The following is a 19,328-nucleotide window of genomic DNA, read 5'->3' as shown; positions in this document are numbered from 1 at the left end:
ATTAGCTGTAACAGATCCACAGGCAGCCTTAGATGCAAGGGAAGCTGGGAAAAGGAGTATCTGTTGGGGTGGAATGGGATTACCCTGACTGGCTCATATCAGTCATGATTCATCCTCCAATGCTGTCAGAGGAACTTTATCCTATGTGAACAGAATCTGGGATCGATTAGCAGGGAAGAACGATCATATGGCGATTATATAGGCAAGCATGCCACAAAACTCAATTTACAAAATAAATATCAGTTAATGGTTGGCATGAAATGGCATGTACTCAAGAGTTATGAAGGAATTCAAGAATGAAATTGGCCAAAATACATAACCTACACATATAAATGGCTGCCTGTTCTACCGACTGGTTTGCTGAAAATCCACCCCCCATTCATAAAAAGAACTCCATCTGGAGAAATGGCCAGTAGAGCCTAAAACAAGAGGACCTGAGACACTGAGAACCAAATTGCGTCAGAAACCCTTGAAAGAAGAGGTTACCATCCACAATTGTTTACAGTCATTATGGTTAGAGTAAGTTAGCAATTGAGTTAATGATAAGGGTCACTTAGGAGTCACTGGAGGGCAGTTTGGGACAGGATGAGTAAGAGACGTTAGAGCATGGCAGTTGCTATAAGAAAATGGTAAAGAGAAAATCAATACAGAACTTCGACAATACCATCAAGTGTGTTCATTATGCGAGACTCAAGTGCAAGGAGAGCATGGAGTTGGTGGGCTCCACCCTAGGGCAGAACTGATAAGTACATTTCCCTTAGACTAGATATACTCTGGAGAGCAGGAAGAAAACAGATCATCAATAAAACACCGAGGGATCATGCCTTTTTTTTTTTTTTTTAAAGATACGAGCACAAGATTCTTGGATCTTGTATGAAACAGTATCCCAAAGAGAATTTCTTGGAGCCGTTCCAAGGAGCCAAATATAGCTACTATTTTATGAAAGACAGTCGGTCATTCTGAACTGGTAACTATGGTTACTATGAGCTGTTACGATAATCACGGTACCTACGGTAATAGGTTATGGTAATTCTGAACTGTCTATGCAGCAAGACATATAGAGGGGAGTGTGTGTACGTGCAAAAGATTGAATCCACCTGGGAATGACTTTTAGTATCTAACAAAGCTCTTAAAATCACAATTCTACATCTGGGACACCTGGGCTGCCCAGTCAGTCGATTGTCTGACTCTTGATTTCGGCTTAGGATATGATACCAGGGTCGTGGGAACTAGCCCCGTGTTGGGCTCCACGCTCAGCTTGGATTGTCTCTCTCCCTCTGCCCCTCCCCTGTTCATGCCTCTCTCCCTCCCTCCCTCCCTCCCTCTCTCTCTCTCTCTCTCTCTCATAAAATTTAAAAAATCACAATTCCACATCTATTGATGATCTGTCTAAACTCTTCATCTCCTATTCATTTTTCGTAGACAGGTTTAAACCTAAATGTTCCCTATTCATGGGAAAACAACATGATTCAAACAAGAGAAAACTCCTATCTGCCTACTTATTAGACAAAAAGAAGTGGGAATTTAAATAAAGAGGAACAGAATTTCTTAGTCATTAATATCATTTTCCCCCACTTGGTGCTTTTTTAATTTATTGAATGTGCTGTGATGGAATTGAGGAGATAAGGTAAAGTTGGGGGTTCATACATAAAGAGGTATTTAGGGAGCAAAGAGTATTTTTAAAGTGTCTCCGAGTAGAGAAGCATAATATGAAGAGCCTGGTTTCTCAAAGATAAGCACCAAACCAGTGCTGTTTGGCATCTTTAAAAATGATGTTGAGGAAAAAGGACATACGGGTGTCTCACAGATAACACCAAAGAGGTGTGGAGGGAGGAAAGTCAAACTGTTGAAAAAAGATACCAGGGGTTAAGGGGAAGATACAGGAAAATCTTACAAGCCTGTGCAATCTGGAAAAAAAAAATGAAAAATGAATCTTAATGAAGGGAACAAGGTAACATATTACAACATAAATAATCCAAACTTTCCCTGTAGAATGATATCCATTAAGAAAGGATGGTTTCCTAAGGATACCTGGCCAGTGTTCTGCTAAGAACCAAGGTCAATAAAATGTTGATCATCAAAATATAAAATTGAAATGGGGCACCAAGGTTTACTTTTCCTTTGTATAAACCATAACACTTCATTTCTTAAATGCTATGTTCAATTTTGTCCTTAAGAAGTATTTAATAGAAACGGAGTTCCAGATAAGAGCAGTTAAATGGTTTCCGGGGTGTAGGAGCTGATGTATGAAGACAGAATTCCAAAAAGCTTGAAAACTTTTCATCTGTAAAACTGGGATTCTTCATTTTTGTGCCATGGACCCCTTCCACAGTCTAGTGAGCCTGTGAATGTCTTCCTGGGATAATCCTTTTAAACATATAAAATAGAATACACCATGTTACTTCAGAAACCAATGATGATACTATCTAGCTTTCAAGATATTTTTAAAAACAAATTGGTGATAAAGTAATATAGTAGCATCTTTATCAGCACAGTAAGTAACTAGGTCTGATAGTTGTAATGATTACCATAATTTCCAAGCAGCGATGAACATAAATGATCGTCTCATACCTGCAACAATTATATGGTATGAAAATGCCTGTAGTGTCTATTGGTAGGATTTGTAATGGAAGAAAATACTAAATTTCAAGTAGATGCTTGTGAGAATAAAAGTGTGATTTTTCCCATCCAAGTTCATGAACGCGCTGGATTTCTTCCTCAGGTCCCTTAGGGGTTTGGGAACCCAAAACTAAGTAGCCTTGCCATGACAGCAAGGGCTGAGAAAGAATGTGGCCAATGCTGATCATGTCATGAATGATGTAGACGAAGCAGACTTTGTTTCACAGGGCCCCAAACACGAAGATAGGTGGCCAGGAAAGAATAAGAAACATGAGTGAATTCAGGACCCAAAAAAGGCAATTTTAGCAACAAGCCTGAGACACTGGGTGTTGTATGGAAGTAATGAACCACTAAATTCTACTCCTGAAACTAATATTACACTGTAACATTAAACTAACCGGAGTTTGAATAAAAACTGGAAACAAACAAAAAACGAACAACAAGCCTTAGAAAGATATGAACCTCATTATTTTGGTAGATTGTAATGACTGGAAATACAGAAAGATTCAAAAAGAGTTTGGACATCATATGTTTTCACTCATGTGTGGAACTTGAGAAACTTAACAGAAGACCATGGGGGAGGGGAAGAGGAAAAAATAGTTACAGAGAAGGACAGAGGCAAACCAAAAGAGACTCTTAAATACACAGAACAGACTGAGAGTTGATGGGAGGGGAGCGGGGGAGAGGGAAAAATGGGTGATGGGCATTGAGGAGGGCACTTGCTGGGATGAGCACTGGGTGTTGTATGTAAGCGATGAATCATAGGAATGTACCAAGAGCACATTTTACACACTGTATGTTAGCCAATTTGACAATAAATTATATTAAAAAGAAAAAGAGTTTAGACAAAGTTGTCCATTTTAGCCATAAAAAACTCAAAGGGGAGAAGACTGAAGGCACTTAACCTTCAAGATTCACATTAGGAAAGATGATGAGAGAGGCACCTGGGTGGCTCAGTAGGTTAAGCGTCCGACTTCAGCTCAGGTCATGATCTCATGGTTTGTGGGTTCAAGCCCCATGTCAGGATCTGTGCTGACAGCTCGGAGCCTGGAGCCTGCTTCGGATTCTGTCTCCCTCGCTCTCTGCCCCTCCCCCACTCGTGTTCTGTCTCCTCTGTCTCTCAAAAAAATGAATAAACATTAACAAAAAAAATTAACAAAAAAGGAAAGATGAGAAGAACCTTCAAACACATCATTTGTAGCACAAGATAAAGTTGGGGGTCGGTGGGTCTGAATCAGTATCACTCACAGTATTTCTCACCTTCTTTAGGAATCCACTCTTGTTCTGATTCAATTTTTTTCTCTGCTCACAATGAAAACAAACTGCAACATAATCCACAATAACTGTGTATGTGTATTTCACCACAGACCCTAGCTTCAAGTCGGTACTAAAGTACCTAAGCTTCAGGTAGCTTCAGGTACTAAGCACTAAAATCTTGTGCTCCAGCTGTTGACTTAAGGCATATTTTATAAGCCACAAAATATCATATTTGCAATGAAGTGGACAGAGACTGAACGCAACCTGGACTCAGAGGCAGGGTCCTCCCGACAGCCTTTGTTCTAATAGAAACTTAAACCTGTATGGAATGCCTATCCAGGCTTACCTGGTTCTACCTTGCCCTTTCCACCCAGCACATACCCATCCTACCCCACTCAGGAATTAAAAGGCCCTGAAATTGTTATTATATTTCCTCTCCCTCTTTAATAGAGAACCAACGATCTTCATCTGTTCTGGATCTCTCTCAATTCGTGTCAGATGCAAAACTGACAATGAAGTTGGCAGGGGTCCCTGGGGCCCCAGGGCCTCTCTGAGACTCATTGCAGGAGAAAAGCGTTGTCTGGTCATGGCTGTTTTTATCCTCAGATTTTCCACCCTCTGACTCCCTTTATTTCCTGAGTTAGTCACCAAGTCTGAACAGCAGCCAAAGCCCTGACAATATTAGCAAGAACATTTGATTCCTTCAATAAAACTGGAGATGGCCCTGGAAAATGATCAGTATTCACCTGGCTCTCCCTCTGCCTTCCCTAGGGGACAGTCCTTCATCCCTTCTACCCTTTTCATCATGGCAACAGAGAGTCTGCCAGAAGGCAGTGGTTTACCCAGGCAGGCTGCCTTTCGCGAATATTTTTCATTAACACAAACAACTTTGTTTCTTCTAAGCAAAACAACAAAAAGAAAATTAAAAATCAAAGGGTAAAAAGATTAATCTTAAATGGACAGCAGCTCGAATCTCTTAAGCCTGTAAGGATATTCCAGATCAGTTCACATAAAGGGTGGAGAAGAAAGAACACCTGGAGCCCCGCAAAGATGACAGACAAGGGAGAAGCTCAGAGAAATGCCTCAGAAGGAGATGGTACAAAGGGCACTGGCTCAGGAGTAAGTAAAGGACGGAAACAGGTAAGTAATTTACTAATAAATAAAGGAGAGAGCAGGGCAGAAAGATGGGTTGCCACGGTAAGTCTCTCAAGGCTTAAAAGGATTTGCTTTGGGAGGTTAATAATAGAGGGGAGTGGGTGCATAGGGAGGAAGGAGCCACCAAAGAATGCAAGGAGCCTCCACCAAATGAAAACTTCTCTCCTGAGCAGGTGTGCACGTACCTACGCGTGTGCTCGTGCGCACTGTCACACACATAACGCTCTAACTCCTAAACTTCCCATTTTCCCGACTAAACTGGGACTAGTAGGCTGCTTCATTATTTTGTCAGAACTGTGGTCAGACCGACAGTGAGGTTCAAGGGTTGTGGCAGGAGGCGGAAGAGGTCTTCCCGTGTATGACAATCACCACAGCACCAAGAACCTTCCCAATGAATGCAGCATGTTCCCCTGAGGTCATACGTCCCTTAACGTTCTGTGAGGATAGCTTATTCTACAACAACTAAACAAAAAATGACGGAATCTGGAAGGCTATATAGTAAGCTCAAAGTAGAACGTATACTAATACCCAAAGCATGTATATTGCTACTGCCTACCGGAGTCTTTGTAAGTCACAGACCCCACACTGTGGAGCAAGGCAGTGGCAGGGACAAAGACCATTCCTTGAAGCCTACCAGAAAGATGAGTGCTAGTTTTGTGTTTTGCTTTGTGAATAATTAGATGCCCACATTTCACTTTCTTTTGATCCTCCCGGCCCTATGAGCCAGAGAGGGTAGGTTCATTCCTCTTTAGCTAATAAGGAAACCAAGACTTCAAAGAAGGAATGAGATTTCCTCAAGGTCAACTGGCTATTAAGTGGCAAAGCAACATCTGGCATCAAGTCTAATGATGAATACATGATACTCTGCTGCCTGTCCATCAGTATAATTAAAATATACTTAATGTTTTCCGCTTCTTTCCGGTTTGATTTCGTTCATTCCATTAATATTTAGTAAGCGCTACTTTCTGGACAAAGTTGAAAAGAAACTGTCTTACAAGAGGTCTCAGAAAATCAACACAACAATAATGAGACTATGATGATGCGGCGGGACTGGAACAGGAGAGGAGCGACAGGGCTCACACGTGAAGTAGAAATAAAAGTCTGAAGTCATTATAAATGGCAGCAATGGCGTGTGTTTGGAGTTTCATACACAACTTCTAAATAATGTAGGTGTCTGCTTGAGAATAACCTGCCCTCAAAGAAAGCTCAGAACTTTAGGCAGACCAACGGCAGAGGGGTGGTTCTTGTCAAAGGGAACAGTGTGTGTAAGGGAAAAGATTTGAGAAAGACTGGTATATTCAAGGAACTATCAGTGTATTCAAGAACCATCAGTGGAGGCCAATTTTGTTCAAGAAAAACAATGTGAGGATGAGCCTGGAGAGACGGTAGGTGATGGGAAGCCTACTCAAAAAGGGTCTTGCATGGTGCACAAAGATGTTTAGCTGTGAGCCTTTAGGCTGAGGGGATCCATGGAGGCCTCTTCACAGGGCAGTGACGTGACCAAATGTGCTTGTTGGAGAACATCCGGGCAGCAGTATGGACTTAACCAACAGCCTGGCAGAGGAGGAGGAATTGAGGCAGGTGGACCAGCAAGAAGACTGTGTTGTAGTCATGGCAACAGATGAAGGGGACTCAACTGAGGTAGGAGGGATGCCTCCAGAAAGCGTTTGAAAGTGAAATCTAGGGGTGCCTGGGTGGCTCAGTCGGTTGAGTGTCCCACTCTTGATTTTGGTTCAGGTCATGATCTCACGAGTCATGAGACTGAGCCCTATATCCGGGTCTGCGCTAACAGTGTGGAACCTGCTTGGAATTCTCTCTTCCTTTGTCCCTCCCCCACTCACATACACACTTTCTAAATAAATAAATATTTTTTAAAATCTTTCAAAAATAAATAAAAGTAAAATGCACAGAGCTTTGTGTTTGAACGTAGGAATGAAGGAGAGCAAGCCACCCAAAACAATGCAAAATAGTTTGAAAACAACCATGAATGCCTGAAAACAGAGACTGTGTCCCATTCATCTTTGGCTGTCTCCTTTCTCATATTGACCTGGGCACATTTGGGGTGCTCAACTTCTGTGAAATGGCGGTGTTCTCTGATCGTTATATGCCTCTGCAGAGGCACTTTGAAGGTGGGAACCATCAGCTGCATCTTTGTTTCCTATCTCTGAGGACACCTGCCTCAGAGATCTGAAGTCAAGAGGTGTTTAGAAAGGTCATAAAATTAGGAAAATTCTCCAGATTAAAAAAAACAACAACAAAACAGAACAGAACAAAACGACATGAGACATAAAAGCAAAGCAGACTTCTAGACTGAAGTGAAAGAGTGAAATAATGCTGGACTTTGGGCAAATTATTTGCAAAAATGGCCACACTCATTCTATTTTCCTCCCTGAATCCACATTCATTTAAAATGTGATTTTGTGCAAGATATAATATCAACATACAGAAACCGGTTGCATTTCTATACACGAATAATGAAGTAAAAGAAAGAGAAATCAAGAAATTGATCCCATTCGCAACTGCACCAAGAACCATAAAATATCTAGGAATAAGCCTAATCAAAGAGGTAAAAGATCTGTACACTGCAAACTACAGAGCACTCATGAAAGAAATTGAAGAAGTCATAAAGAAATGGAAAAACATTCCATGCCCATGGATTGGAAGAACAAATATTGTTAAAATGTCCATACTACCCAAATCAATTTACAAATTCAATGTAGGCCCAATCAAAATTGCACTGGCATTCTTCTCAGAGCTAGAACAAACAATTCTAAAATTTGTATGGAACCACAAAAGAACCCGAATAGCCAAAATAACGTTGAAAAAGAAAACCAAAGCAGGAGGCATCACAATCCCAGACGTTAGCCTCTACTACAAAGCTGTAATCATCAAGACAGCATGGTATTGGCACAGAAACAGACACATAGACCAATGGAATAGAATAGAGAACCCAGAATTGGACCCACAAATGTATGGCCAACTAATCTTTGACAAAGCAGGAAAGAGTATCCATTGGAAAAAAGACAGTCTCTTTAACAAATGGTGCTGGGAGAAGTGGACAGCAACATGCAGAAGAATGAATGGATCACTTTCTTACACCGTACACAAAAATAAACTCAAAATGGATGAAAGACCTAAATGTGAGACAGAAAACCATCAAAATCCTAGAGGAGAAAGCAGGCAAAACCTCTTTGACCTCGGCCGCAGCAACTTCTTACTCATTATGTCTCCGAAGGCAAGGGAAGTAAAAGCAAAAATGAACTATGGGGACCTCATCAAGATAAAAAGCTTCTGCACAGCAAAGGAAACAATCAGCAAAACTAAAAGGTAACTGATGGAATGGGAGAAGATACTTGCAAATGACATATAGGATAAAAGGTTAGTATCCAAAATCTATAAAGAACTTACCAGACTCAACACCTAAAAACCAAATAATCCAGTGAAGAAATGAATAAGACATGAATAGCCACTTCTCCAAAGACATCCAGATGGCCAACAGACACATGAAAAGATGCTCAACATCACTCATCATCAGGGAAATACAAATCAAAACCACACTGAGATACCACCTCACACTGTGGGTCAGAGTGGCTAAAATTAACAACTCAGGAAACAACATATGTTGGCGAGGATGTGGGGAAATGGGAACCCTCTTGCACTGTTAGTGTGAATGCAAACTGGTGCAGACGCTCTGGAAAACAGTGTGGAGGTTCCCAAGAAATTAAAAATAGAATTACCCTACGACCCAGCAATAGCACTACTAGGAATTTATCCAAAGGATACAGGAGTGCTGATTCATAGGGGCACATGTACTCCAATATTTATAGCAGCGCTATCAACAATAGCCAAATTACGGAAAAAGCCCAAGGGTCCATCAACTGACGAATGGATAAAGAAGATGTGGTTTATATATACAATGGAATACTACTTGGCGATGAAAAAGAATGAAATCTGGCCATTTGCAACAACGTGGATGGAACTGGAGGGTATTATGCTGAGTGAAATAAGTCAGTCAGAGAAAGACAGATATCATGTTTTCACCCATATGTGGAATTTGAGAAACTTAATAGAAGACCATGGGGGAAGTGATGGGGGAAAAATAGTTTCAAACAGAGAGGGAGGCGAACCATAAGAGACTCTTAAATACAAAGAACAAACTGAAGGTTGATGGGGGATAGGGAAAAATGAGAGATGGGCACTGAGGAGGGCACTTGTTAGGATTAGCCCTGGGTGTTGTATGTAAGCAATGAATGATGGCAACCTACTCCCAAAGCCAAGAGCATACTGTTTACACTCTATGTTAGCTAACTCGACAATAAATTATATTTAAAAATTAATTAATTGATTGATTGATTGATTAAATTAAATGTGACTTTGAAAACCTTCCTATCAAGGGGTGGAATTTGTTTCCCCACCCCTGCAATCTAGGCTGAGCTCATGGATTACTCTGAGCAACAGAATGCAGCAAAAGTGACCTTGTACTTGCACATGGGTGCCTTGAACACCGCTGCTCTCTCAGGACCCTGCCAAGCTGCCATGTGAACAAGCCTGTGGGAGAATAAGAAACCCCACAGAACAGAGACCAGCTATTCCAGTGGAGGCCATGTGGGATTAGTCAGCCCTCAGCCAACCTCAGCTGACAGCAGATGCCAGGAGTGAGCTCCTGAAGATGAGAAGAAACTGACCAGCTGAGCCCAGCCCACACTGCCAACTCAGAAAGTCGCGAGTTAAATAATTTTTGTTTTAAGCCACTAGGGTTTTGCTACATTTACAAAAGCTATGGCTAGACTCATCTTTTTTTTTTTTAATTTATTTATTTTGAGAGAGAAAGAGAGTGCTAGCAGAGGGAAGGGGCAGAGAGGGGGAGATAGAGAGAATCCCAAGCAGGCTCTGAACTGTCGGTATGGAGCCCCGCACAGGGCCTGAACTCACGAACCTTGAGATCATGACCTGGGCAGAAGTCAAGAGTTGGACACTTAACCGACTGAGCCACCCAGGCACCCCTAGGCTAATCTTTGTAAAAGCAATATGGAAGACACTCTTCCGTGGCTTTCAGCTTTGAAGGAAACTGGTGCTCCAACCACTCTGGAGACCAGTTCCAGAGATACAGAACTTTGGTCACTGCACTGCTAACACCACTCCATCTATGACCCACATGGCGGTAAGATTTGCTCAAACTGACGTCAGTGTGTACTCGGATCGCATGTTGCAGGACTTCCCAGGAATGGTCTCATACCTGGAAGTAAAGGAAATTCTTTGAGGGATGGGCAAGTCCCCTACAGTTTTCAAGCACTATAAAACCTTCAGGGAAGTATGTATTTATGGGTGTATCAGAAAAATAAAACCCATGTAAAAAGTATGTATGGATATTTTACGTACTCCTTGTCTGAAATATTTCATAATTTAAAATAAAAATTTTTAACCAGGTAAAAATATATTACATTTTCTTACTTTAATAACCCTTTTATTCTCTCCTTTATATTGTTTCCAGGGATCCTATATTAATATTGCTTGTATAATTACTGGTTGTGTGTAATTGTTGTGTAATTACTGGTTTCCCTATGTCTTTTTTTTTTTAACTGTGGTATGTTAAAGGTGGGGACTATGTCTTATTCATCTCTGTATCTTCAAGCCCAATACAGTGCCAGGTACACATTATGGGTGGGTATGTAGATCGACGGGTAGGTAGCTGGGTAGATGGGTGGGTAAGTGAAGGGATGGGTCAAATGGATGGATGGATGGATGGATGGATGGATGGATGGATGGATGGGCGGATGGGTAGATGGGTGGGTAAATGGATGGGTGGAGACGTGGGTGGCTGGGTAGAATAATTCTTCCTCAAGGATCTGGGAATATTGGGAACTCAATACATGCTGACTGGGCCACCAGCAAGGCTTCCTACCACATTCTTCCCCACCACCAACACTCCCATACTCTTAGCCTGCTATGTTTTCCTTTCTTCCAAAGCAATGTACACTTTTGGACACATCAGATAAGTCACCTCCCTGTTTTGTTTACTGCCTATCTGCCATCACCAGAATGTAAACTCCATGAGGCAGAATCTTTGTCTGCTTTGCTCACTGTCATAACCCAAGTGCCACAGACAGTGCCTGGAACACAGCAAGAGCTCAAAACATACATATTGAATGTCTGAATGTGACCTTGTCCATCTCAATTTTTTTGGAGCCTGACCAACGTGTGTCCGTATCCCTTTCCTGTTTGTCTAGCTTCTCCTGTGAGGTATCTGCTTTTAAGATGATCCACCAGTTACTTGTTCTACCCGCAGATATAGGTTGACCAAAAAGAAATTGGAACAGTCCCCTTGAGTAATATACATTTAAAAACATGCAATGTTTCGGGGCGCCTGGGTGGCTCAGTCGGTTGAGCGTCCGACTTCAGCTCAGGTCCCGATCTCGCGGTCCGTGAATTCGAGCCCCGCGTCGGGCTCTGGGCTGATGGCTCGGAGTCTGGAGCCTGCTTCCGATTCTGTGTCTCCCTCTCTCTCTGCCCCTCCCCCGTTCATGCTCTGTCTCTCCCTGTCTCAAAAATAAATAAATGTTAAAGAAAAAATTTTTAAATATGCAATGTTTTGAGGTGCTTGGGTGGCTCAGTCAGTTAAATGTCTGACTCTTGATCTCCATTGAGGTCATGACCTCATGGTTTGTGGGACTGAGCCCCACATCAGGCTCTGCATTGGCAGCACATAGCCTGCTTGAGATTCTCTCTCTCTTTCTCTCTTTGCCCTTCCCCCCCTCAAAATAAATAAACTTTAAAAAAACTTTAAAAATATGTAATGTTTTTTGGCGATCTAAAAATCTGAACGAGGTGGATCCAGAGAAAGTATACATCAGAAATAGAATACTTAAGGGCGCCTGGGTGGCTCAGTCATTAAGCATCTGACTTCAGCTCAGGTCATGATCTCATGATTTGTGACTATGAGTCCCACTTGATGTGAGCTCAAGTCCCACTTCGGGTAAAACATGAACCCAGCTTCTCTCTCTCTCTCCCTTCTCTCTCTCTCCCTCTGCCCCTCCTGAAATTCATGCTCTCTTTCTGTCCCTTGTTTACTTGTACCCTCTCTGTCTCTTGAAAGAAAGAAAGAAAGAAAGAAAGAAAGAAAGAAAGAAAGAAAGAAAGAAAAGAAAAGAAAAGAAAAGAAATGAAATAGAGTACTTAAAAATATAGAACATTTCTGGGGCGCCTGGGTGGCTCAGTTGGTTGAGCGTCTGACTTCGGCTCAGGTCATGATCTCACAGTTCGTGGGTTCGAGCCCCACTTTGGGCTCTGTGCTGACACCTTGCTAGGAGCCTGGAGCCTGCTTCGGATTCTGTGTCTCCTTCTCTCTCTGCCCCTCCCTGGCTCATGCTTTATCTCACTCTGTTTCTCAAAAATAAATAAATGTAAAAAAAAAAAAAAAAGTTTAAAAAAAATATAGAGCATTTCCGGTTTATAAATAAAAGCTACATTATTATCTATGAATCAATAACATCAATTAAGTATGAAATAAAGTGAAGAAGAGTCTGATGGAAAAACTACAAAATGTTTTCAAACTACAGTAAAACCTTGGTTTGCGAGTATAACTCATTCCAGAAACATGCTTGTAATCCAAAACACTTGTATATCAAAGCGAAGATCCCCGTAAGAAATAATGGAAACTCAGATGATTTGTTCTACAACCCAAAAATATTCATATAAAAAGGATTACAACACTGTAATTTAATACAAAATAATAAAGGAAATACAAAGTATAAAGAAAAATAAATTAACCCGCACTTACCTTTGAAAACGTTCGTGGCTGGGGCGAGAGAGACAAGAGAGAGGAGGGTTATTATGTAGGACGACTTTCACTATCACTAACGGATGTTGACTACACTACATATTAATAAACTCTGGTCACAGACTGTATTTAAAGTAACTGGCAATAAGGCGGCAGAGGAAAGGGTCTATATTTGCAGGCAGCCTGACCTAGAATGAAGCAAAGCGTTCCTAAGCTCACTCTTGCATGGAAAAGCAAAGAACTATCCATAGGTGCTTTGAAGTGACAAAAAATACACCAGTGCCAGTTGTGGGTACCTTCCAACATTCTGAAAAATCACCGATTTCTGCCAAACACCATGGCCTGAGACCAAGCATCTGAGCATGGGAGACGATCACCCACAATCCCACAGTGAGAGAGAGAGAGAGAGAGACAGAAGAACCATTGGCTCAGTTGTGGTCATGTGACATTCAGCGTCACGTACTACTTGTGTTGCAAGACATCGCTCGTTTATCAAGTTAAAATGAAATGTTGGCTCGTCTTGCTGAACACTCGCAAAACAAGCTACTCTCAATCCAAGGTTTTGCTATATTATTTGTGGGCCTGTTTCCTTTGCCTGAGTGTCAATCATGTGGGAACGCACCACGGTTCGTCAGTCAACGCTACATGCCCCTGGTACCTGGTCATGAACTCTACCTGTCACTCTCTTAATGGGATTCTGATAGGTTCTTTGGTGTCAATTCTGCTGACTCATGCCCTGATGGCTTTGTAACCTAGTTAAGGGTTCATTAGCTTAACTAGGCTAAAGCTATTCTCTTTCAGAGAAAATCAGCCTCCCGCCCAGGGTAAGACACATTATCTGAAATTGTTCCTTTTCTTCACAGATCCATTTCAAACTCTCCTATTCTGATTTCTTTGTAACCTAGTTAAGGTTTCATTAGCTTAACTAGGCTGAAGATATTCTTGTCAGTTAAAATTTGCTTTCAGCCTGAAATTATCCACACTCTTTCTGGAATGGCTGCATTTTTCCCACAGTCTAAATTAGATTAATTTCAGGCTTCTCCCTCTCTAAATTACAATTTGCCAAGATGGCCCAGAGATGGTCTCTCTCTTCCAGAAGCCTGTCTTTCTTCTAATACTTGACTCCCCCAGTCAGCATGGCATTCCCTTCACAGCCTCCCCACTGCCCTGCCTGCCCGCGGAAAAGCCCAGCACTCCAGAGAACCACGCGCACACGCCTCCATGATGGACATGTGAAATGCAATATACAGAACATGACCTAACTTCTTCAGATGTGATTTTAGAACACCTTCACACAATCTGGGCTGTATTGCAGAAGAAGCTTTGATTCGCTGATTTGGTGACCTTATTTTTATAGTAAAACAACTGTAAAATTTGGAAACGAAAAAATAAAACAACCCACGATAGCAGAAACCAGAACTTTAGCTAGGACAAAAATAAAATGCAATTAAAACAAAACAAAACAAAAAGACCCGGCTAATAAAAGAAAAAAAAAAAAAAAACCTCAGGAGGAAGCAAAAGAATATGGAGTTCGTTGCTAAATGTGGCTAGATCTGTTTAAATCTTTTTCGCCTCCAAGCCTCCAACTAATATGAATACTGTTTTTAAAAGTTCTGTGGTAATTAGATGCAGCCCTTTGGAAATTAAATTTCAAAAGGTTTTATGACCGAGGCTGTTTGTGAAATCATCTTTCCTATGTAACTACCGCGACAAAGCAAAATTGTCAGGCTAGTCTGTCTTGGGTTGCATTCATTATCACACATTCTGCTGCTAGCAGGGGTGATGGAGTAGGAGGAGGGCAGTCGGGAAGGGGGGTGAGGAGAGGAGAGAGAGAGAAGGGGAGAACCTGGCACCAAGACTCCATGCAGACAGCGCTGGGGTGGCGGGTGGTGAGCCATTCGGGAGCCATGAACCCGCTGCTCCCAGAAGCACCTTGTTACCATGGCTCTCAGACAGGAGCCTCCTGCTGCATGGGGCACGATGCCGGGCCTTACTGGTAAGTACTTTAGCACGCTGTGGCTCCTCAACACAAACCAACCGTGTCATCTGATACGCAGCTAACCAACAGTGGTCTCTTCCCTCGATGAGGGGACACCAGGCCTGTGGGGTATCCTAAGAGACTGCCTGCTACTCTCCAACAGAGCACAGCCCAAAGGGATTTCCGAGGAAAGAGATGTCATCTTCAACTCTACTTTTAGAATGTACACACAGTATAAGATTCTCCTCCATACTGTATGTTTCACGAGAAACATACATAGGACCCAGTCTAGAAGACTCCTTATGGGGCAGGAGACACCTCTCTTTTCTGAGCAATTTACTTTGTAATAGAAATGTACCTCCTAATAGAAAAAAAAAATGTTAATTCTGTGTGTGTGTGTGTGTGTGTGTGTGTGTGTGTGTGTGTGTGTCTACATATGCATACACAGAGAAACCCAAAGTCTCTGTTTGGTCTGGCTGGAGTGAGGACAGGAAAGAAATACAGATAATGACACATTTTTCCTCCTCATAAGGTGCTAAAAAAACCAGTACCTGTACACAAAACTGTCCATGAGTCAAGCCCTGGAGGTGGCTAAAATACTGTCCCAAAAGGGATCGATCTTTCAGATGACATTTTAGATATAGCTTACATATCTAAAATGAAGATTTGCGATATAATTTATATATCTAAAATAAAGAAAGACGACAGAATGGGATATTACCAGGGGTTGATACACCTCATCCAAGAACTGCTGAAAAGGATAGCAAATTGTACCTAGGTCTTTATTTTTTTGTACGTCTCTGTTTGATTTTCTACAGCATCATTTACTGTTTTCCCTATCATCGATTTTGGCCAAAAACTACTTTCAACTAAAATAAAAGAATAAAAAGTTTGGAGGTAAGATCTGGACCACATGCCAGAAAACAAAGGCGATTTCTTACAGGCTACCAAATTGGAGGTCTCTTCTGTAAAGCTTAAAAATTCCCATCTAATGTTAAAGTGGTGCTGGAGACAAAATGATCAGCAAGGATATTTTGAGTAATCATTTATAATTTGATTTAGCAATTATTTAAACCAATCTGTTCTATGTGGTTTTTTGGGGAGTTTTTTGTTTGTTGCTAAAATAAATACTAATTTCCTGGCCACATCAGACCTCCTTTTGCCTTTTCTGTGAAACACTAAATGTTTATACCAAACCATCACCTCATGAGAATACTGACAAAATCACCTAATAATTGAATATAAAAAGGATAACATGACCCTACTGCACATCCCACAGTTTATTCTGAGAAAACTCCATCACGTGCTGTAATAGTGTCACCTTCACTGAAGCTTGGCCAGAAAAGAGACCAAACCCTAAATTAACGAAGACAGAAAAGAAAACAAAATTAAGGTAGAGGGGATGTCCTGTTTCTCCAGAATCTCTCCAGAAAACCTTTACTACCAATCCCAAGCCACTGACATTTGGGTTTAAAGATTTTATCACACGATTATCAACTCCCTCTCTAAATCTATTTGTCAACATGGGGTATTTTGATAAGTAACCGGTTATTAATTCAGGTACGATTAGTAATAAATTTGTGCCACTTTGCCCAGAGTTACCTTGAAATGTAGCTACCTTCTACCTATAAATAGGAAAAGGGTGGGGAGTAAGGGTCCTAAGCAAAGTGCGAATATAAGTGAAAGTGTATTTGGGGGCACCTGGGTGCCTCAGTGGTTAAGCATCTGACTTCGGCTTAGGTCAAGATTTTGTGGTTCGTGAGTTTGAGCCCGTTTCGGGCTCTGGGCTAACAGCTCAGAGCCTGAAGCCCACTTCGGATTTAATGTCTCCCTCTCTGTTCCTCCCCCGCTTGCACTCTGTCCCTCTCTCTCTCTCTCTCTCAAAAATAAATAAACATTTAAAAAATTTTTAAAAATAAATGAAAGTGCATTTGTAACCTTTACTTTAGGCCCGAATTCCTTTCCAAGCTCTTCTTCCATAACACATTTGTATGCAATGTGCTAATTATGGCTAGCTTTAATCTCTTCATAAAAGTAGGAGCCTATTTTGTTACTACATTTTGTCAGCCATTAGTTCGAGCTCATTAATCAACTAATGGGTCGTAGACAGAGATGTGGTGGGGCCCTTGTCCATCTCTGTGGCTTTACAACCAAGGCCGCGGAGTCTCCGAGTTTGCTGCCTTGCTCCACGCCTCACGGCCAGTTAGCAGCAGTTATGGCTGAAAGCCCGTCTTCTGACTCACAAAGTTCTGGAATCTTTACTCTCTTTGGTGGTTTTCAAACTGATCTGTGGATCTCCAGGGCTCCGAGAGAGTGGGGCACTGGCCCTTTCAGGTCCATTTTTGCTGGTTTTATACTTTGGCCTCCCTACTATTATTCGACTTAAAAATCCATGGCTCAGAGTGCCTGTGTGGCCCAGTGGGTTCAGCGTCCGACTCTTGATTGTGGCTCAGGCCGTGATGTCGCAGTTTGTGGGTTCGAGCCCCGAGTCAGGCTCTATGCCGACAACATGGGAGCCTGCTTGGGATTCTGTCTCTCTTGCTCTCACTCTCTGCCCCTCCCCACTCACACATACATACGCAAGTTTGCTCTCTCTCTAATAAGCCATGGGCTTAAAGAAGTTTTAAAATCACATTAAAAAAATTTCTAAGTAAAAATATTTCCAAAATATGTTGGAAACCTATTATAACTTTCCATTGAATAGAAGTTGGATCTGGAGTTGAGGGGGTGAATGACCACAGGACCAGGGGTTCAGAGCTCCAAGTCTAAAAGGCAGAGACACCAGAGGCCAGTGCCTCCAACTCTGTGACCACAGATAAGCTCCTGAGCCCCACTACCTCTCGGTGTCCTGGCCTGTGGAACAGAACTTCTAAAACTTTAAAGCACTTAAGTCTGAATGGAAAACTCTGTGTTCACAGCCGCTGCTGTCAATACGGTCGTTGTTAGGCAATGTCAGTTATATATTAACACAAGAGAACAAACTTTTAGATCAGCATATGGCGAGGTGCTGATATACTCTGTATTTTCTGGATTTCCAAACCTAACAATTCAAACTGTCTTGTCCTCTGTGGTATGCATTAGCAGTCACTTTGCTCCCAAAGGAGGTTGGGAATCACAGGCCAAGATCATTGACACTCTGGGAGTGTGAAGGGGGTCCAGGGGCATGGGCAGGCAGTCCCTCAGTTGTCTCTAAAGAATGAGCTGGAGTAGAGGCTTCAGGAAGTTTCCCATCACAGCTGTGGCATATAGCAAGCCTGATTCTGAGCTGGGCAGCTGCAGGAAGGTCATGGCCTGGGCACCAATCTGCCTTTAGAGTCCGTGGCCACAGAGGAGTCTAACAATAGGCCAGTGCCAGATTCAGGGAGTGCCAACCAGACCCCTGTAAGGGGCCATCTGGCTTCGGAAATTCACAGTCAGAATCCAAAGACTTGTCTAAGGTCATAGGGGTGTCTGCTTTTATGTCCAATTCAACATACCACATTATTTCTTAACCATGGCCTTGTGAAATGTGGTGTGAGGTGTTAGTGGGACAGGGATGAACCAGACTCCTTAAGGGGCCTACCGGGTCCAACCATGTGGTTGAAGGGTAGGGCAGCGAGTCTCAACGTGTGGTCCCAGCATCACCTGGGAACCTGCTGGAGATGCACGTCCTCAGGCCTCATCAAGACCTAACCAAACCAGAAACCCTGGGATCGGGCCCAACGATCTCTGTTTTAACCAGCCTTCCAGGTGACTCTCAAGCAGCTAATACTTGCGACCCGGTGGCACAGGATGTGTTTGAAGAGGAGCAGTCAGACATGAGCAGTGACAACCCAGACGATGACAGGAAGTGGGCACGGCATCAGGATACGATGGTGTGGATAACGAAAGCCCACGGCGTGGAGAGCCTGCCATGGTGGGCAGAAGAGTCAGTCAAGCTGAGAGAAGCTGGAGCCCGACACAACACGAGATAGCTCAGAGTTTCACACCTTGCTGACTTCAGAAACTCACATGGAAAAAACCAGGAATGACTGAGTGGTCCATATGTGAGAAGAGCCTTGTTGAGAGTGGACACCAAGCTTGCTCTTCTCTCCGTCCAGAAGAAAAGTGTCATCAACTTACTCAAAAGAGCTGTCTTCTCAAGACAGGGGCTAACTTACGAGCTAACTGAGCACCATCCTGGACTCTTGGCCTCCCTGGAGGTCGTCCGGGCTGAAAAGTGGAGCTTTATCTTAAGGATAAAACGAGCATTTGTAAAACGAGCAGATTTCTTAGGCCTACCCCAAGAGATTCTCACTCTGAAGGTCTGAGAAGGGGCTCCGTGCAGATGAATTCTCGTGAATGTGCATTTTTAACAAAGGATTCTACCAGTCAGACCTTAGGTGGACCTCAGATGACAGTTTGACAAACACTGGCTAAATGATCCACTCATCCAACAGCAGCAAGGTTGGGAACAATGAACAATAGATCGATCGTTCCTCTTTTATTTGTCACTTGTTTGTTTTTAGGTTGTATTTTTGATGTAATTCATAGATTTTTACCAGAAGACATCGGAGAAGTTAA

At 42.4% G+C, this 19,328-nt stretch overlaps 1 protein-coding gene and 1 non-coding gene across 2 annotated transcripts in view; one reads left to right on the top strand and one right to left on the bottom strand.

The window, feature by feature from the left end:
* TMEM178B (transmembrane protein 178B) overlaps nt 1-19,328 on the bottom strand; it is a 366,236-nt gene that overhangs the window by 116,849 nt on the left and 230,059 nt on the right. The gene's annotated exons all lie outside the window — the stretch shown is intronic.
* TRNAR-UCG (transfer RNA arginine (anticodon UCG)) lies at nt 12,231-12,315 on the top strand. Its single transcript has one exon. It is a non-coding gene; the product is annotated as a tRNA-Arg (tRNA).

Source organism: Lynx rufus, unplaced genomic scaffold, assembly GCF_022079265.1.
Source record: "Lynx rufus isolate CCGP_SWC_20201006 ecotype Redwood Valley unplaced genomic scaffold, mLynRuf1.p SCAF_4, whole genome shotgun sequence".
In the NCBI taxonomy this organism is placed as follows: Eukaryota; Metazoa; Chordata; class Mammalia; order Carnivora; family Felidae; genus Lynx; species Lynx rufus.
The sequence above is the reverse complement of the archived record's forward strand: the minus strand, read 5'-3'. Positions and strand labels throughout refer to the sequence as shown.